We start from the raw sequence: 20,329 nt of genomic DNA on the forward strand, positions 1-20,329 counted from the left end.
CTCATGCCCTTACCCATTCCTAAAAAGCCTTTAGTCCTCAAGTCCTCTCGTCCTCTCCCTACCTCTGCTTTGGTTTCTGAGGATAATCTAAAATATGAGGTTAGTCAAGTTTTGGATTCCCGGCTCCGTAAAGGCATTCTTCAATACCTCGTACTTTGGAAAGGGTTGGGTTCTGAGGAGAGGTCTTGGATCACTGCATCTGAGGTCTTTGCTCCCTGTCTGTTAAGGAGGTTCCATCTGGAGTTTCCCTTTAAGCCTGGACCCAGGCAGGGAAGGGGGAGGCCTCGTAAGAGGGAGGGTACTGTCATGGTTATGCAGTGATCTTCCTGTGTTTGCTTACCTTCCCTCATGTCTTCAGACTAAGAAGCCAGCTACTTCCACCTGGTGGTTTTTATAACCTCTCCTCTAAGCATGGCTCCACCCCAGGCCCTATCAGGGAGCCTATATAAACCTGTGCACTGCAGGGCTCAGTGCTGATCAACCATTGTGTATTCCTTTGTGTATTAGCTTCCTGTTTCCTGTTGTGTGCTCTGCTACTGATTTCCGTTACCGACCTTGGCGTGTTCTGACCATCCCTGCTTGCCTGTGACCCTGACCTATTGGCGTGTACCCGACTATTCTGTTCTGCTTGTGGCCCCGACTTTGGCTTTGTCCCTCACCATTCCTATCCTCCTGTTCCCTACTGTGGGTGTGAGCTGGGGGACCCTGGGGGTCGCGACCTGGAGCCAGTTGCAGCCAAGACCATCTTCACCACTCGAAGCTCTGGTGAACACCAGCTGGCTCTTAGACTCCGCGCCCCGGGGAATCTTACGCTCACACCCCAGTGGGATCTGTCCCCCGTCTGCAGCAGTCAGCCGTAGGGTCCACTACCTTGCGGTGCACTCCGGATCCCTACGGGGTGCACCTGTCACCTCGCCTCTAGGTGACCTGACACGTACGCGCCTAGCTCACGACAGTGTTAACTACCTCACATTTCTAAAAATGAATGAGGCATGGATCTCGGAGGAATTCAACACATGTGACCAGTAGACCATGTATATGTCTATAAACGACTTTTTTAATCGAGCACACAGACCTTCTTTCTTCATTTGGCTCACTTCCTTGTCCAAAAAAAGCACACCGTACTATATGCCCGTACCCTCCTGTTTGAAGAGGTTGAGCGGTGTCATATTTCTACTGGGGCTGCTTATTATGAGGGGCTCCCACCATCCCTGTGCTGTGCTGACTTCCTCCTGGGGCTGTACCTCTGCTGTGCATATTATGAGGGGCTCCCACCATCCCTGTGCTATGCTAATTATGAGGGGCTCCCACCATCCCTGTGCTATGCTCATTATGAGGGGCTTCCACCATCCCTGTGCTATGCTCATTATGAGGGGCTCCCACCATCCCTGTGCTGTGCTGACTTCCTCCTGGGGCTGCTTATTATGAGGGGCTCCCACCATCCCTGTGCTATGCTGACATCCTCCTGGGGCTGCTTATTATGAGGGGCTCCCACCATCCCTGTGCTGTGCTGACTTCCTCCTGGGGCTGTACCTCTGCTGTGCATATTATGAGGGGCTCCCACCATCCCTGTGCTATGCTCATTATGAGGGGCTCCCACCATCCCTGTGCTATGCTGACTTCCTCCTGGGGCTGCTTACGGTGCAGGTGTCAGTGCTCTCTATCACGGTGCTGGTGTCAGATCACTCTATCCCGGTGCAGGTGTCATTGCTGTATGTCACGCTGCTGATGTCAGTGCTCTCTATCACGGTGCTGGTGTCAGTGCTGTATATCACGGTGCTGGTGTCAGTGCTTTATGTCACGCTGCTGATGTCAGTGCTCTCTATCACGGTGCTGGTGTCAGATCACTCTATCACGGTGCAGGTGTCATTGCTGTATGTCACGCTGCTGATGTCAGTGCTCTCTATCACGGTGCTGGTGTCAGTGCTGTATATCACGGTGCTGGTGTCAGTGCTTTATGTCACGCTGCTGATGTCAGTGCTCTCTATCACGGTGCTGGTGTCAGATCACTCTATCACGGTGCAGGTGTCATTGCTGTATGTCACGCTGCTGATGTCAGTGCTCTCTATCACGGTGCTGGTGTCAGTGCTTGTCAGTGCTTTATGTCACGCTGCTGATGTCAGTGCTCTCTATCACGGTGCTGGTGTCAGATTACTCTATCACAGGGCAAGTGTCATTGCTGTATGTCACGCTGCTGATGTCAGTGCTCTCTATCACAGTGCTGGTGTCAGTGCTGTATATCACTGTGCTGGTGTCAGTGCTTTATGTCACGCTGCTGATGTCAGTGCTCTCTATCACGGTGCTGGTGTCAGATCACTCTATCACGGTGCAGGTGTCATTGCTGTATGTCACGCTGCTAATGTCAGTGCTCTCTATCACGGTGCTGGTGTCAGTGCTTTATGTCACTCTGCTGATGTCAGTGCTCTCTATCACGGTGCTGGTGTCAGATTATTCTATCACGGTGCAAGTGTCATTGCTGTATGTCACGCTGCTGATGTCAGTCCTCTCTATCACGGTGCTGGTGTCAGATCACTCTATCACGATGCAGGTGTCATTGCTGTATGTCACGCTGCTGGTGATCATCTCCTGCACCCTCTTCTTTGCCTACCCTGACCTTCCCTCTCCTCCATTGCCTTCATGCGCTCTACAGTCCTGAATTGTCCCAATTTCACAAATAAAAAAAGAATGCTTGTAGTTGTCGATCCCAGATTCACCTCATACATGTGTTATGTCATTGGCCATGTGGTGGGACTATGTTTGCACAGCTAGTAATTATTTTGTGGCTGCAAATTTGACCTGTATGTTTGCAAAGTTCGCCTCCCATTGAAGTCAATGGGGCCCGCCGCAAACGTTACGGTTCCCGAACTATCGGCCGCGTTCGCGAAACGTCCCGTCGGAAGTTCGTCCATCACTATACCACATGTGTGAGAGCTTTTTGGGAGCCTGGCTGTGTATAGGACCCCAAAAACCAATCACCGCCTTCAGAATTTCTAAGGCCGCGTACACACGCGCGGACTGTTCGCCCAACCTTGTCCGCTGAACAGTGTTTGGGCGGACAGTCCGCTCGTGTGTGGGGCTTCAGCGGACAGTTTCAGCGGACAGTTGGCCGAACAAGGTCTTACGGAAATTCCGAAAAACTGTCCGCTGAAACAAGGTTTCAGCGGACTGTTCGCTCGTGTGTAGGCTTGTTCGGCCAACTAAGTCTCGCGCATGCTCAGAAAGGATTTCCACGTCGGAAGGTTGCATTGCAGTGTATAGGACGTCGTATTTTTCGTCCCGTCGTACGTGCCGTTCACGTCATCGCGCACGGTTTCAGCAAACTGTTCGTCCGTCGTGTGTGGCCATGTCCGTCCATGCTAAGTTTGAGCGGACTGTTCGCTCAAACTGTTGGACGGACAAAGTTGGGCCAACAGTCCGCGCGTGTGTACGCGGCCTAAGGGTGTAAATTTTTGATTTCAACCCTTCACTACCTTAGGCCTAAATCACACCTATGCATTTTTAGTGCTTTTTGCATTTTTCAGATTTGCACTACAGCCCATTTAATATGGTTCCCTATGGAATATGTTCTGTAGTGCAAATCTGCAAAATGCAAAAAGCACAAAAAATGCATAGGTGTAAATCAGGCCTTACACAGTTTCGGAGACCATGAAATGCCCAGATAGCACAACTGCCCCCCCCCCAATGACCCCATTTTGGAAAGTAGACACCCCCAAACTATTTGCTGTGAGGCATGCTCAGTACATGGAATATTTAATATTTTGCCACAAGTTTCAGGAAAATGGCAATACATTTTTTTTTTTTTCAAAAAGTTGTCACTAAATGATATATTGCTCAGACATGCCATGGACATATGTAAAATTACACCCCAAAATACATTCTACTGCTTCTCCTCCTAGGTAGTGAGGAGTGAAATCAAGAATGTATGCCCTTAGAAAGCCTGAAGACGGTGCCTGGTTTTCGGGGTCCTGTATGCTAGTATGCGGTGCATACTAGCACATTATGATATTGCCTTGCAGGTGGAAACTTTTTTTTTTTCTTAAGAGTTTACTTTTGCTTTAAGGTAAAAGATGTCCTGTCCGAAAGGACGTTCAGCGCAGCAGGGGGGATCGTGACCGATAAGCGTACGCGCCTAACTCACGACAGTGTTAACTACCTCACATTTCTAAAAATGAATGAGGCATGGATCTCGAAGGAATTCAACACATGTGACCAGTAGACCATGTATATGTCTATAAACGACTTTTTTAATCGAGCACACAGACCTTCTTTCTTCATTTGGCTCACTTCCTTGTCCAAAAAAAGCACACCGTACTATATGCCCGTACCCTCCTGTTTGAAGAGGTTGAGCGGTGTCATATTTCTACTGGGGCGGCTTATTATGAGGGGCTCCCACCATCCCTGTGCTGTGCTGACTTCCTACTGGGGCTGTACCTCTGCTGTGCATATTATGAGGGGCTCCCACCATCCCTGTGCTATGCTAATTATGAGGGGCTCCCACCATCCCTGTGCTATGCTCATTATGAGGGGCTCCCACCATCCCTGTGCTATGCTCATTATGAGGGGCTCCCACCATCCTTGTGCTGGTGTCAGTGCTCTCTATCACGGTGCCGGTGTCAGTGCTCTCTATCACGGTGCTGGTGTCAGTGCTCTCCATAATGGTGCCGGTGTCAGTGCTCTCTATCACGGTGCTATCACGGTGCTGGTTTCAGTGCTCTCTATCTCTGTGCTGGTTTCAGTGCTCTCTATCTCGGTGCTGGTGTCAGTGCTCTCTATCTCGGTGCTGGTGTCAGTGCTCTCTATCTCGGTGATGGTGTCAGTGCTCTCTATCACGGTGATGGTGTCAGTGCTCTCTATCACGGTGCTGGTGTCAGTGCTCTCTATCATGGTGCTGGTGTCAGTGTTCTCTATCTCGGTGCTGGTGTCAGTGCTCTCTATCTTGGTGCTGGTGTCAGTGCTCTCTATCTCGGTGCTGGTGTCAGTGCTCAGTCTCTATCACGGTGCTGGTGTCAGTGCTCAGTCTCTATCACAGTGCTGGTTTCAGACAGTGAGGAAGATAGCAGCGGAGAAGCCAATCAGCAGGCAGTGCCAGCACCATGGCTGAGGATCAGCACTGGACTGGCATCTCCGGACCACCGCAGTGGAGCCCTGCATAGGTGGGGGTAAGGGCCAGGCAGATGGAGGGGCTCAAGCACAGGTTGGCACACTGGCACAGGACTGCGCTGCCTTGACTGTGGCACTGATCATCTCCTGCACCCCCTTCATAGCCTGGCCTGACCTTGCCTCTCATCCATGGCCTTCATGTGCTCCTGAATTGTCAAAATTTCACAGATAAAAAAAGAATGCTTGTCGTTGTCGATCCCAGATTCACTTAATACTTTTGTTATGTCAGTGTCCATGTTGGGGGACTATGTGTGCACAGCTAGTAAGTATTTTGTGGTTGCAAATTGGACCTGTAGGTTTGCAAAGTTCGCCTCCCATTGAAGTCAATGGGGCCCGCCGCGAACGTTACGGTTCCCGAACTATCGGCCGCGCTCGCAAAACGTCCCGTCGGAAGTTCGTCCATCACTATACCACATGTGTGAGAGCTTTTTGGGAGCCTGGCTGTGTATAGGACCCCAAAAACCATGACCTGTAGGTTTTTAAGGTTCGCCTGGCATTAAAGTCAAGGGGGTCCGCGCGCGATTTTTGCAGTTCGCAAACTTTTGGCCATGTTCACGGTTCGCGTTACGTCCCGTCTGAAGTTCGTCCATCACTATTCTGTAATACAGGCATCTGCAGCATTTACAGTGGGTGTTGTGTGCCTCCAGCACAATATACACCTGAAGCTACCCTTTATTACTGGTGTTCTGTAATGCAGGCATCTGCACGAGTTAAAGTGAGTGATGTGTGCCTCCAGCACAGTATACACCTGAAGATACCCCTTGTGTTGTTCTGTTTCTGTAACACAGGCAGGCAGCTGCAGTAATTACAGTCGGTGTACTGTGTCATTTGCTCAGTGTGCACCTAAAGCTACCCAATTGCTGGTTTTCCCATCTCCCTGCAGGCCATTACTATGTCTGGAAGGCCAACAAGGAGAGGCAGACAGTCACAAGCCAATAAAAGAGGGCAAGCAGGCTCTGTGTCTAGAGACAACATTGCTGGTCGTGGACGCGGTGCATCATCATCAGCACGTGGCCATGGGACACGTTTGCCCTATTTTTGGCAGCTGGACGTGTTGAGCCACATCATGCCGAAGACTTGGTAGAGTGGATGACCAAGCCCTCCTCATCCTCTCACCCAGGCTCAGGGTACTAGCAAAGCAGCTGCCAATGCATCCTCTTCCCTCGTCTAAATGTCATCAGTCACTCCTTCCCTAGACCTACCATGTTCTCCTAAGAAGTCCCCTGAACTATTTGAGCACAGTGTTGGGTACATGCTCCAGGAGGATGCCCAGCGTTTTGAAGGCTCTGAGGATGATACCCAGCTAGAGGAAGGCAGTAGCATGAGCGCAGAGAGAGGGGATGCTCAAGAAGGACAGCAATCTGGCAGTCATGTTCCATCAGCTGCAGCATACTGCCAGGTTTGCTCCAGGGATGAAGAGGGAGGGAATGATGAGGACACTGACTCCACGAGGGTGCCTGATAGGAGAGAGGAGGAGGAGGCACATCTTCAATGAGGCAGGATGCCCTCCGGGGCCAGCTTAGGGGCAGCACACCGACTGAATTACACCGCAGAGCTCCGCCTGTGCAGGGCGCTGCCTCTGTGCGTTATTCCAAAAGTTCTTTGGTGTGGGCTTTTTTGAGACGAGTGCATCAGATCGCACCGCTGCTATTTGCAACATATGTCTCAAGCGTATCTTGTGTGGCCAAAACATCAGCTGCTTGGGCACCACATGCTTGACCAGACATATGTTGACCTGACATGCAGCTCGTTGGCAAGCGTACCTTAAAGACCCACACCAAAGAACAAAGCAGACCTCTCCTTGCTCCTCATCAACTGGGATCTCCAACCCCACTAGACTTTCAGTTCTCTCTGAAACTTGCACTGAGAGGAATGAAGGTGTAGAATTAGGTGTGTCACAGCCAAGTACTTGCGGGCACTCTGCTAGCAGTACACCTCTCTCTCCACCCCCTCCTCTTCTTCTTCCTCCATGGCTTCTTCCATAGGCGTTGAAGGGGCTATGCAAGTACGCAGGCAAAAAGATGTCATGCCGTGCTTGCGCTGGTTTGGGGCAGGCCGAGAGGTGGTTGACGCCATGCCAGCTTAAGCCAGGAATGGTGGTTTGCAACAATGGCACCAACCTCCTCTCTGCCCTCCGACAAGGACAACTGACCCATGTGCCCTGTGTGGCTCATGTCCTTAACCTGGTGGTGCAGTGGTTCTTGAGCAGGTACCCGGGCTTACAGGATGTCCTGTGGCAGGCCAGGAAAGTCTATGTCCATTTCCGCCAATGATTTAATGCCAGTGCTCGGCTGGCTGAGCTCCAAAAGGAGTTGAACCTGCCCAAGAACCGCCTTATATGTGACATGCCCACCAGGTGGAACTCAACGTTGGCCATGCTGCAGCAGCTTCACACGTAGCAGAGTGCCATCAATGAGTACCTGTGCGACTACGGCACCAGGACAGGGTCAGGGGAGCTAGTTTTTTTTTCACCACACCAGTGGGGCATGATCAGGGATGCATGCACTGTCCTGTCACCATTTGAGGAGGCCACAAGGATGGTGAGCAGTGACAGTGCATGCATCAGTGACACTGTACCTCTTGTCCACCTGTTGGAGCACACGCTGTGTGGAATAATGGACAGGGCACTTGAGGCAGAACAGAGGCAGGAAGAGGAGGACTTCCTTGCCTTTCAAGGCCCCCTTTATCCAGACAGTGTTCCTGCTGTCCCACCCATCACACAGGAAGAGGACAAGGAGGAGCAGGAGGAGGCTTGTGTCAGCATGGAGGTGGAGCCTGGCACTCAGCAGCAGCAGCAGCAGCAGCAGCAGTCTTTTAGGGAGGATTTACAGTCCCAAGAAACCTGTGGACTTGTACGTGGCTGGCAGGAGGCGGCTGCACATAATGTTGTCCTTATTGACCCAGAGGACTCCAGACCGAATGCCTCAGCAAACCTACTCTGCATGGCCTCCCTGATCCTGCAAAGCCTGCGGAAGGATCCACGTATTCTTCGGATCAAGGAGAGGGACCATTACTGGCTGGCCACTCTCCTTGATCCATGGTACAAGGGTAAGGTTACGGACCTTATCTTGCCGTCGCAGAGGGAGCAGAGGATGAGACATCTCCGGGAGGCTTTGCAGAAAGGTCTGTGCAACGTGTTCCCAGAGACTGGGAGGTTACAAACTCCTGGTCCTGGACAACGTGTTGCGAGGCTTCGGTCAGTCACAGAAGGAGCAATGGAGAAGGTGGCCATTGGACTGATGCGTTCAGACAATTTTTTAGTCCACAGCCCAAGGTATGATTGGTTCCAGCAACCATCACCAGCATCTGATTTACATGGTGCAGGAATACCTAGGGGCAAGGTCAGACTTGGACACCTTTCCCACCAAAAATCCTCTGGCTTACTGGGTCTTGAGGATGGATCACTGGCCAGAGCTGGCACAGTATGCAATTGAGCTACTGGCCTGTCCTGCATCCAGCGTTCTTTCGGAACACACCTTCAGTGCTGCTGGAGGCTTTGTAACCAATCACAGTGTGCGCCTGTCCACCGACTCGGTTGATCGACTGACCTTCATAAAGATGAATCAGTCTTGGATCACCACCAGCTACCAAGCACCTGAAGCTGATGTAACTGAATACTTTTTTTTTAAATGTCACATCCCTTCAAGACTGTCTATGCTGATGATGAGTGACTGTCCTGTTATGTTGACCGACTATCCTCTTCCTCCTCAATGATCCTAGCTTGGAAGAACATTTTTGGTTCTGGGTGATGCCACCAGCCCAATTTTTCAGCCCCTGTTTAACAGGGGCGTGTAATTACAATTTTGGATGCAATACTTTGCAGCAGGGCTCATTCCTGCACTCCAACTAGAGTATATGGGAGAGGTTGCAGTGTCGTGGCACCAGCACCAGTGCCTAAGACCCAATTTTTCAGCCCATGTTTAACAGGGGCGTTTAATTACAATTTTTGATGCAGTGCTTTGCAGTAGGGCTCATTCCTGCACTCCAACTATAGTATCTGGGAGAGGTTGCAGTGTCATGGCACCAGCAAGCAGTGCCTAAGCCCTTGTACACAGGGTCGGATATTCTGATGGACAATGTCCGATAGGGCCGTGTTGTCGGATAATCCGACAGTGTGTGGGCTCCATCGGACTGTTTCTGTCGGAACATCTGACGGACCAAGTTTTACAGCTGGACTATAAAATTTTCCGACAACATGATCCAATCACATCAGTTCCGATCGTGTGTAGCCTAGTCCGACGGACAAGGTGCCACGCATGCTCACAATAAAATTCTGAGATGGAATCGCTTGCTCAGGTAAAACTACCACTCGTAATCGATATAGCAGATTCGTCACACTGCAATGTTAAAAATTCTTTCATGCAGCGCATTCCCTTTTTCTTTACAATGCTACTTCTCCCAAACTTATTTATTTATTCTTTTTACTCATTTCAGCAATACAATATTTTAATTCGTCACATCTACCCAATTTATTTAATTTTTTTAATTTTGAGGTTGTTTTTTTTAATCAGCATCTCCTTTTTTGACAGTTTGCTCATCTTTGCATTTTTTTGGTGTGTTTTGTGTGTCAGCTTACCACAACACCATTATTATCTTTTTAATTTATTGTTTTCTTTTTTAATCTACAGGAGGTTGTATGGTGTTGGTGCCCCTTGTTCTTAATTTGACTTTGTATTTTTGAAATGTACCTGCCTACTCACAAATAAACTGTCCTTTTTGAAGTAAAACACATACGCAAGTATTTCTTCAACCAAAAAAAACCTTTATTTAGGTGTCAAACAAATAAACAGGTAGGCAACGCTGGAGAAAATTGTCAATTTGGCGAAGCCTTTGGCCCCCAGGGCAGACATGAACTAATTAGAAAATGATACATTGGTGGCCTGAGGAGTAAATACCTCAGGGAGAGCAGTCTGGTCCAGAAGTCCTAGAGATCAGGAAGAGCAGATGCCATCTATGTCCCCAGGCTGTGGTTGTACAAGAGGCTGTATCTTCTGTCAGACCAAACTGAACCCAGGTCATCACTCTCTAGTCTTCCTTAGGCACTTCCCACCAGGCTTCCTTCCAGGCTGTGGCTCGGCTCCTATAGTTGTGAGAGGAAGAGGAGGGTGATGGTGGATCTCCCGGCTGCCACTTGCCACAGCCTCCTCCCGGCTGCCACTTGCCACAGCCTCCTCCCGGCTGAGGTCTTCCTGTGTATGAAAATGGGACATAGTTTTAGTTTTTTGGTCATCAATCACACAATTTTGTGCTCATGACTGTTGCAAATTGAATGTTACCAAATAGAACAGACTATCATTCTGAGCCCAGCATTTTTCATTCTTGTCCCAATCATTTTTGGTCACTACTGTCTATTGAGATGTAAACCACTTTGTTAAATCACAACTTACTAATCAATAATAACATCTAGTTAACATCACTGTACCTGTCTCAAGCTGGGCCCTTCCAGATGTTGTTGCCTGGAAGGCCCAGGTTGGACATCGGAAGCCTCAGCTGGGGGTGAACGAAGCCTTGAAGGAAGACTGGAGAGTGGTGGCCTGGGTTCCCCCTGGTCTGCCAGAAAATTCAGCCTCTCGTAGTACAACATCCTGGGGATATAAATGGCATCTGGATCTCCTGATCTCAGGGAATCCTGGAACTTCTTGTGCTCCCTGAGATAATTATTCCTCAGGGCACCAATTTTGGCCATCACATAGGTCATGTCTGCCGTGGGAAGCATGATCTTAACCAAACCAAGCACTTTCTCCAGCGCTGCCTTCCTCTTTCTTCGGTCCTTAGAAAGGGGGTTTTTCATTTGCCACAGGCAGGGCAGCTCCCTTAGCATATCAATGATTATTTCTAGAAAATGAGGTTCCTTGAAGGGATCCATCTTGTCTGCAAGACACAACACAAGACAAAACCTAATAATTTCAGGCTAAACTCTCTATAATCTTGTGCCAATATAGGCCTTAATCTAGAAGCAGTATAGGCTAGTGATGTACCAAGTTAAAATTGTACCTTCGTTTGAACGATACGAGTTTCAGTTCCTCCTTCCTCTACTCACAGATTGTACGTACGACACACGCGTGTTGCGTTTTATATACAGTGCGCATGTGTGAAACTCCGCCCACCCCTGACGTTCTTTCTAGACTATTCCCCACCCCTTCTCTTTCGGCGCAGTGGGGAGAGCACATGGTGGAGACACAGCAGGTGCGCACTAATAGTTCCACTAACGAGGAGGAGGGCGAGGAAAGCCCAGAGCCTGAAATGTCCCGATCCTGGAGGAGAAGATTTAAGGCCTCAAATATATCTTTTGGAGAGATGTTGGAGATGGTGGACATATTGAACAGGAACGACTATGATGAGAAGTATGGACCTTACCCAAACCCAAATATCAGGCCAAGATCATGACTAAAGTTGTGAAGAGTCTTCAGAAGAATTTTGGGGTACGACGATCCAAGGATCAACTGAGAAAACGCTGGACAGACCTGAAACTGAGGGAGCACGATCAGTACAGAAGGATCAAGCGAGTTCTTCAAAAAAAGTAAGTAGTTGTCGTGTGTTCATATTATTATTATTGCTAGCATACTGATCCATGTGCTTTGATTTAATGTTGTACAGTTTAAAATGGCAACTTTCAAGTTCATGGGTTAATTCGTTCGTAATAAACATCGTTCGTTAGCCCACTCCCAAAACGATGTTTTTCCCAAATTACATTTCACTACATTTCTTCACACTGTAGGTAAGTATTCCAGCTTTAGAAAGTGTCCAAAATAATGTTGTCACCTTTGAACTCGGCCAAAAAACACAATTGTACGACACTTCCAAGCAATGTTTCATATTCCTATTTCTGCCCTCTCCCAAAGAAGGCAAAATTCCAACACCAGAAGCAGAGGAGGAGGAGGAAGGAGAGATTGTTGAAGTTGGACAAATTGTCACCACAACAGGTGAGTGTCAGAGACCACAGCTTACGGTAAGCTAATCAATGTATGTCGGCATATTTATAATGCATGGTGTGTTTTATTTTTTATTTTTTTTTAGGTGATGTGGAAGAAGAATCACATTTTACCAGTGAAAGTGCCCAGATCCTGATTGGGGAGATAATGGGGTGCAATCGCGATTTAGAAAATATACAGAAAAACATCAATGATGTTCAACAGAAAATGAAGAACATCATTGATGTTTTGGGGAGAGTCTGAAACACCCCAAACTAGCTACGTTTTTTTTTTTTTTTTTTTTAACAACTTTTGTATTTTACAAAAAGCCAAATTTGGAAGATGCACACAGTGTGTCAACATGTACTATCTCCCATCATGGGGGATCAATGTACATTTGTGGAAAGTGGCTGAGATGAAGGGGTTGCACCCCCAAAACATGTACATTGATACCCTATGATGGGAGATAGCACATGTTGACATTAGGCATGGGATCAGGAGGAAAATGGCCACTTTTGTATTCTCAATGTGTGTGCATCTTTCAAATTTGGCTTTTCCAGGGGTGACACCCCATCTGATAAAGGCAATATCAGCCCAGTTTGTACATACTCATGTCTGATATTGTCTTCACTTTTCAAAGTTGATCTTTGTAAGTTCCTGTGTTCTGTATGTTATGCTTTGATACATGCCTGTTTACACAAAAATGCCAAGTTACAAAAATGTTACCGAAAATAATGGTTTCTATACACCAAATATGTTGGTTTGTTGTAAAACCCTTTTCTAAACGCACATGTGAATGTGCTTTGATTAAAAAGTGAAATTATCAACAATGTGTGGCTTCCTTTTTCAATGCGCAAAAGCAGTATTTAGAGTAAAGTTGTTGTTTTCTGTAGCAATGGGTGTTATTTACTAAAGGCAAATCCACTTTTCACTCCAAGTGTAGTTTCCGGTGCACTTTTGCAGTGCACTTGTAGTGCATAGTGGATGTGCCTTTAGTAAATAACACCCACAGTGATGTTAACATTTCCCCAATCACGCCATTTTCCTGACCCCACATATTTCTGCCATGGTGCTGAAAATTAGCAATATTTTTGTCAGTAATGCACTACATACATTAGCAACAAAAACAAGGTGTGTGTGTAGCAGACCCACAACATAATAAGATTATCTGAAGAAGAGACTGTCACCTCATCTCGCTCAGAACTTGGGCCCAACAAAAAAAAGCAAAAATACCTATGAGACACCTAAAACAAAGCCAAGCAGTAAATGAAAACAAAGATTATTGTGGTTTCAAAGAAAAATGTATTTAAAAAAATGCCTCTCTGACATTGTCTGGCATATCAATGGCCCCTCTACTCACAAAGTACTCCATGTATTGGGTTCTGACCTTGTGGGCGCTTTGGGGGGGCAAGCCAGGATGAGCAGCTTCCAGGGCCTTGAGATTCTCATTTTCAGGCAAGTCTGCATCTGGGCCAACTGAGACCACATAGTTAGCTGAATGTTTTTTCAAAAAATTGTGCAGAACACAGCAGGCCAGCACAATGTGATTTAGTTTATATTCCGCCATGTGGATTGGCGTCAAAAATAGGCGGAACCGGCTGGCCAGTATTCCAAAAGTGTTCTCCATGACTCTTCTGGCTCTGGCCAGCCGGAAATTAAAGATCCTCTGATCCGGGGTGAGGGTCCTCATCGGGAAAGGCCGCATCAGGTGGTTTGCCAGGGCAAACGCCTCATCCGCGACGAAAACGAACGGGAGTTCTTCTACATTCTCCTCTGGGGGGTGGCAAGCCCAGACTGCCACTCTGGAGACACCAGTAGAATTCCGTCTGTGTGAACACTCCACCATCCGACATCCGGCCATTTTGCCCCACGTCCACATAAAGGAAGTCATAGGTCGCTGACACCACCGCCAACATCACAATACTATTAAACCCCTTGTAATTATAATAGTACGACCCTGAGTTGGGGGTGGGACGATGCGGACGTGTTTCCCATCAATTGCACCTCCACAATTTGGAAAGTCCCAACGGCTGGCAAAGTGGGAGGCCACAGTCTGCCATTCCTGTGGCGTTGAAGGAAACTGTGGAGTGAAACAAGACAAAAAATTTGTAATTTTGCACATCAACATTGCAAGCAGATTAGACACAAACATTTTTGGCCAAGATCAGTATAACATTTTGGGAAATTAGTATTTAAAGCCTAAAGTATAAGGTCCCCTTATTATTAGAGTCATCACCCCCCCCCATCCCCCCCATCTGATGGGCCCTTGCAAAAAAAATGGGGGGGGGGATGTTTTGGAAAGGTAACCCTCTCAACTTCATTGAGAGCTGAATGCATAAATAATGTGTGATACTTTGGGCAGCCCCTCCTTACTTACACTATTGGCAGCCCACCGGACAGGTAAGAAGTGTCATAATACCAAAAACAAAAATAAAATAAAAATGGAAGCACATTTTGACATTCTGCTATTACCTATAAAGATAATAATAGGAGAAAAAAACAAGAAAATGTAGCATTTGAAAGTATTGAGGCAGGCCCTTACGCTACATGCTTTGGTGAATTCGTCCATAAATCTGACCAGAAAAAAGGTAGGTAGCGTGTGTATTGGGTTTGGCAAAGTCAGCAGATAGAGGATTGCTATCAGCTGACCTAGCAGTTGGGGGGAGGGGGGTTCCTAATGAGTTTGGCCCAACCAAAAAAAATAAAAATGGCACTCTGCATTAATTTAAGCACACACATAACATTTGTACACATTTTAGGGGGTGTTTAGGGGAAAGTTATACTATGGAGCTGACAAAAGACATTGCTAAGTGACTAGACTATGGGCCCAGAAGAGAATGGTGGGGAAGTTAGTGAAGGCAAATATGCATGAAGGACAAAAAAGGAACTTGGAAAGCTTCTAGCATGCATGAGGACAAAGGGGCACAGCATATCAATTAGAGCATATTGCAATCATGGTAATTAGGGAATGAGGAAAGAAATACAAGACATTAGCAGTCATTAAATACATAGAATGTGATGTTAAAGGATAAAACTTACCTCCATATAGTCCTTCTGCAGGACCTGAATGATGGCAGAACAGGTCTCTGGAATAATGATCCCCAGAGCCTGGGGGGAGATGCCTGTGGAGAACTTTAGGTCCTGAAGGCTTCTCCCTGTCCCCAAGTAGCGCAATGTGGCGATGAGCCTCTGCTCCGGAATGATGGCTTGCTGCATGCAGTTATCCTGCCTGGTGATATAAGGGGACAGCAAAGCCAGCAGACGGTGAAAAACGGGGTCCGTCATCCGGAGATAATTCCTGAAATCATCAGGATTATTCTCCCGGATCTCACAGAGCAAAGGCATGTGCGAGAACTGGTCACGCTGGCGCAACCAATTCTTGGTCCACAAACTCCTCCTCGTCCTGTTCATGGACCAGGCTTATGTCAAAGCTAAAAGCCCAACACCAAGCCCCTGCACAGCAGAAACTCTACGACGAGTACGTACAAGAAACATGGTTTAAAACGGTCGGCTGGTCAGAACGGACAACAGAAAGCACCGATAAACAGCAATGCCTGAAAGAACGACCTGAAAAGCAGAAACAAGCAGACAATAAGCAATGCAAATCAAAGCGTACTATACCAAGATATAGTCCACAATGAGCAACAAATGCTTACTGACTACACGCACTGATAATAAGATACGCACCGACAAGCACAAACTGAAGAGCAGTAATGAACTGAAGCACAAATCTGAAAAGCGCGAATCGTCTCTCACCAAACTTCTACTAACACACGATAAACACGAGATCAGCAGAAGGAGCCCAAAGGGTGCCGGACGTGGTGCTGAACTTCCCCTTTCTAGTCCCTTCGTACGTGGCTTACGTCACCACGTTCTTGGCAGCCGGAACTTCCGACAACTTAGTCCGACTGTGTGTATGCAACACCACTTCCGGACCATTTCCTGACTAAATCCGTCTGAATTTATCTGACGGATTTGGTTGCCGGGAATGTCTGACTGTGTGTACGGGGGCTAAGGCCCAATTTTTCAGCCCCTGTTCAACAGGGGCTTGTAATTACAATTCTTGATATAATATTTCAAAGCAGGGCCCATTCCTGCGCCCACCAAGAGTAACTGTGAGGACTTATAGTGTTGTGGCACCACCACCACAACCACCAAAAGCCCAATTTTTCTACCACTGTTCAACAATGGCATGTAATTACAATTCTTGATATAATCATTCACAGCAGGGTGCTACAGCACCCACCAAGAGTCACTTTGAGGGCTTACGGTGTTGTGGCAACACCAACACCTTAGGACCCCATTTCTCGTGAGCATATAGGGCAGGCCCCTACTTTCAAACATCCAACTTACAAACGTCTCCTACTTGCAAATGGAAGACAACAGGAAGTGAGATAAAAAAGACAGACGGCCAAAAAAAATTGTACAGGGGTGATAACCCTTCCCTATGTTTTCCAAAAAGCTTAAAAATAGATTTTTTGACTGGAGCTACACTTTAAAAATGTACCAGTTTAAAATTACAAACAGATTCTACTTATCAAAACAAACCTACAGTCCCTGTCTTGTTTGCACTGCCTGTATACTGCTGTTCTGAGTATATAGGGCCTGGGGGCCCCACGCCTTTCTTTTTTTAAATTTGGGTACGGGGTTCCCCTTAATATCTGTACAAGACTCAAAGGGGCTGGTAATGGGCAGGGGGGCTACCCATGCCATTTTTTTTCAATGATTTTCATCCGTATTGCCAGAACCAGACATGACATTAAAACCGCAAGCAGTTTTAAATGACTTTTTTTCAGTTAAATGACATTTTGTGCAGGGACTGTTCTAAACACAGGAAACACGTGCCACTTCACACGCATACTATAGACACCCCCCAGGCATGATATTTAAAGGAATATTTTCCTTTTTTATTCACTTTAATCGTCATTAAAATCTGTGCTCCCGAAAAAAACTGCTGTTTTAAAAAAAAAATTGGCATTGACCCATGTCCCCTGGGGCAGGAGCCGGGTCCCCAAACCCTTTTTAGGACAATATCTTGCATATTAGCCATTAAAATTAGCACTTTTTATTTCAAACGTTTGAATCCTATAGACATCAATGGGGTTCTAAAGTTCGCACAAATTTTCGGTCCGTTCGAAAGTTCTGGTGCGAACCAAACTGGGGGGTGTTCGGCTCATCCCTACCTCTCATATATAAAGCTTGTTTTCCCTGAATTTGCATACATGGTCTCTGAAGTCAGATTTCAGAAATCTGTAATTTACAGAAGGGGATTTCCTGACATCACACATGACAGCAGAAAAGAAGAATGGGTGTTTTTCTCAGTTTGTCATTCAAGGAAGGGTCACATAGTTACATAGTTACATAGTTGATAAGGTTAAATAAAGAAACCAGTCCATCCAGTTCAACCTGATTGTGTGAGTCTACAATTTTCCATATCCCTTTACATTGCCCTTGCTAAGAAACTTTAAAAGTAATTTTTTTCAATTTATCAAAATGCACCAAATTATCCACACATCAAAATCAATAACAGAAAGAGGGTGGTGTTAGTGTTAGTGTTATATTATAGGAGGCTGTTGGCTGAATATTAGGATTACATTACATTATAGGTGTTGGTGATGGCCGAAATATGAGTAGGGTTTACAATAGGGAAGGCTTGTATTGGCTGAAAGAGTGGCCTACACATTACTGGATTTGTAGGTACAACATATGAGGAAAATGGTGATGGCTGAGAAAAAGGGACCAGAGGAATTGATGGCTGCACATGAGTAGGGAAAGCTTCTTTGTCATTCCTGCTGCAGTGTGATATAATGTGCTGCTGTTTATTTAAATAAAACAATTTAGTAGAATAATATGTTTAATATGATTTTGTTGGTTTTTGTGATATCATATAATGCTATTGCAGTCCCATATGTTCCTCCAGCTATTTACATAATTTTACCTATTTTACCTCATTTATTTTATTTCATGAAAATATTAAATAAAAAAAAATAAATAGATCACATTTTGAGACAGGACAGATAAAATTGGTCTAAATACAGATGATCTTATCCTTTATGTAGCACCTTCCCAAATAGGCTGCTAGTAAGGTTAGGCAAATTTGGTTTTTGTGACTCTTCTGTAATCAGCATAGCAGCATATGTTTGATTTTGGCTGCTCTGGGCTCTACAGGCTGCGAGTTTGATTTCTCCCCCTTGTGTTCTGGAGGATTCCAGAATGCAGTGGGAGTGGGAGAGTAAAATGAGCAGTGTGAATATTTATATGGCACCAGCCTGTCATGGTTATGCAATAGTTTATCTGCTTACCTGTTTCCAGGTGTTCATCTAGAGACCAGCCGACCCTCACCTGTCTGCTTTTGTAATCCATCCTCTGGCATGGCTCCACCCTAGCTCCTATCAGAGAGCTCTATATTAACCTGTGCACTGCAGGCCAACGCTGCTGATCAACCTTTGTGTGTTAGCTTCCTGTTACCTGCCGTGTGCTCTTCTGTTGTTCCGTTACCGACTTTGGCATGTCCTTGACTATCCCTGTTTGCCTGTGATCCTGACCTTTTGGCGTGTCCCTAACTATTCCTGTCTGCTTGTGGCCCCGACCTTGGCTTTGTCTCTCACTATCCCTATCCTCCTGTTGCCTACTGTGGGTGTGAGCTGGGGGACCCTGGGGGTCGCGACCTGGAGCCAGTTGCAGCCAAGTCCATCCTCACCACTAGAGGCTCTGGTGAACACATGCTGGCTCTTAGACTCCGCGCCCCAGGGAATATTACGCTCTAACCCCAGTGGGATCTGTCTCCCGTCTGCAGCAGTCAGCCATAGGGTCCACAACCTTGCGTTGCACTCCTGATCCCTACGGTGTGCATCTGTCACCTCGCCTCAAGGTGACCTGACACAGCCAATCCCTGGGAGTATGCCCAGATGAACATAAGGAGGGAGACGTGACTTTGTGTGAGGCAGGTGGCAACCAAATAGGGTAATACACGTACAAATGGCTTACCATTTGTATATTTGTCATAAAGAGGGTATACAATCTCACTCAGTATGAAATATATAGCAAGGCCATTGAATATATACACACAAATGGATAAAATGCAGTTCATGAATACATAGAAATAAGGATATGACTACATATTCCAAACAGTTCATATAAATATAAACACATTATAAAAGCAAAATAGCAGCACATTCTAGTAACCCATGTATGGAGTAATTACTCTGTATATGGATTAGAAAATAGCAGATATTTATAGAGTACATGTAGCAATGATTGTTGAATTAAATAAAAACATGGTGCATCCTATCAATGCTCAACACGTTACGTGTTACTAAGACACTTCATCAGGAGCAGGTGCATCCACTATTCTGTAATAATTATGAAAAAATACTAAGCTCTAGTTGGAACTCCAACTACAAAGAAAGGAGAAAGAAGGAAGATTTTGAGGCTAAATAGCTCATATGGAGCTGGGATTGAGGGGTATGTACTGATGTACTGCTGGAGTTGGAAGGAGCCATTAATGTGGGCTTTCTGTCCCCGGAGCTGAGGAGGCTACACAGCACGCGGAGTGAACATCCAAGCACAGGATCCCCAATACAAACATGGGTGGATATTAGGACAGTATATGTTCACCAAAGTATAATCAATATTAAACATAGAACCCTTGATGAACAGATACCTTCCTTCGGAATCGGATTCTATAGCATTTAAATTAAACAATGTATTTTTGTAAAAACCTATTGCTATTTCTTTAGATCTCTTATCAGGGGAATATCCATAAAACTAGACTGAGAAATTTTTAGAGTTCAATCCGACCTTGGATGACCATTTAAAATTAATCTCTTCTAGAAAGATCAAAAGAAAAAAGAACAAGGAGGTGAGACTTTATATGAGGCACGAGATTGCAAAAGAGTAGTTTGGTGAACATCCTTGGATTTTTATTGATAGCCGCAAGATACAACTAGGTAAACATGGATATAAACATGTAACAAAGGTATGATGGTAATACAGTACAAAAGATCACTAAATCAATAACACATGATATAATAAATATCAAATGGTATAATGAGCAATAATCTTTCAAGGTCTAAAGGAATTGCAATAGGTTTTTACAAAAATACATTGTTTAATTTAAATGCTATGGAATCCGATTCTGAAGGAAGGTATCTGTTCATCAAGGGTTCTATGTTTAATATTGATTATACTTTGGTAAACATATACTGTCCTAATATCCACCCATGTTCCTTTTTCAGTAAAGTAATGAATAAGCTAGA

The sequence above is a fragment of the Lithobates pipiens genome, unplaced genomic scaffold, assembly GCF_037356315.1.
Source record: "Lithobates pipiens isolate NorthernLeopardFrog02 unplaced genomic scaffold, aLitPip1_a1.2 Scaffold_22, whole genome shotgun sequence".
Taxonomy (NCBI): Eukaryota; Metazoa; Chordata; class Amphibia; order Anura; family Ranidae; genus Lithobates; species Lithobates pipiens.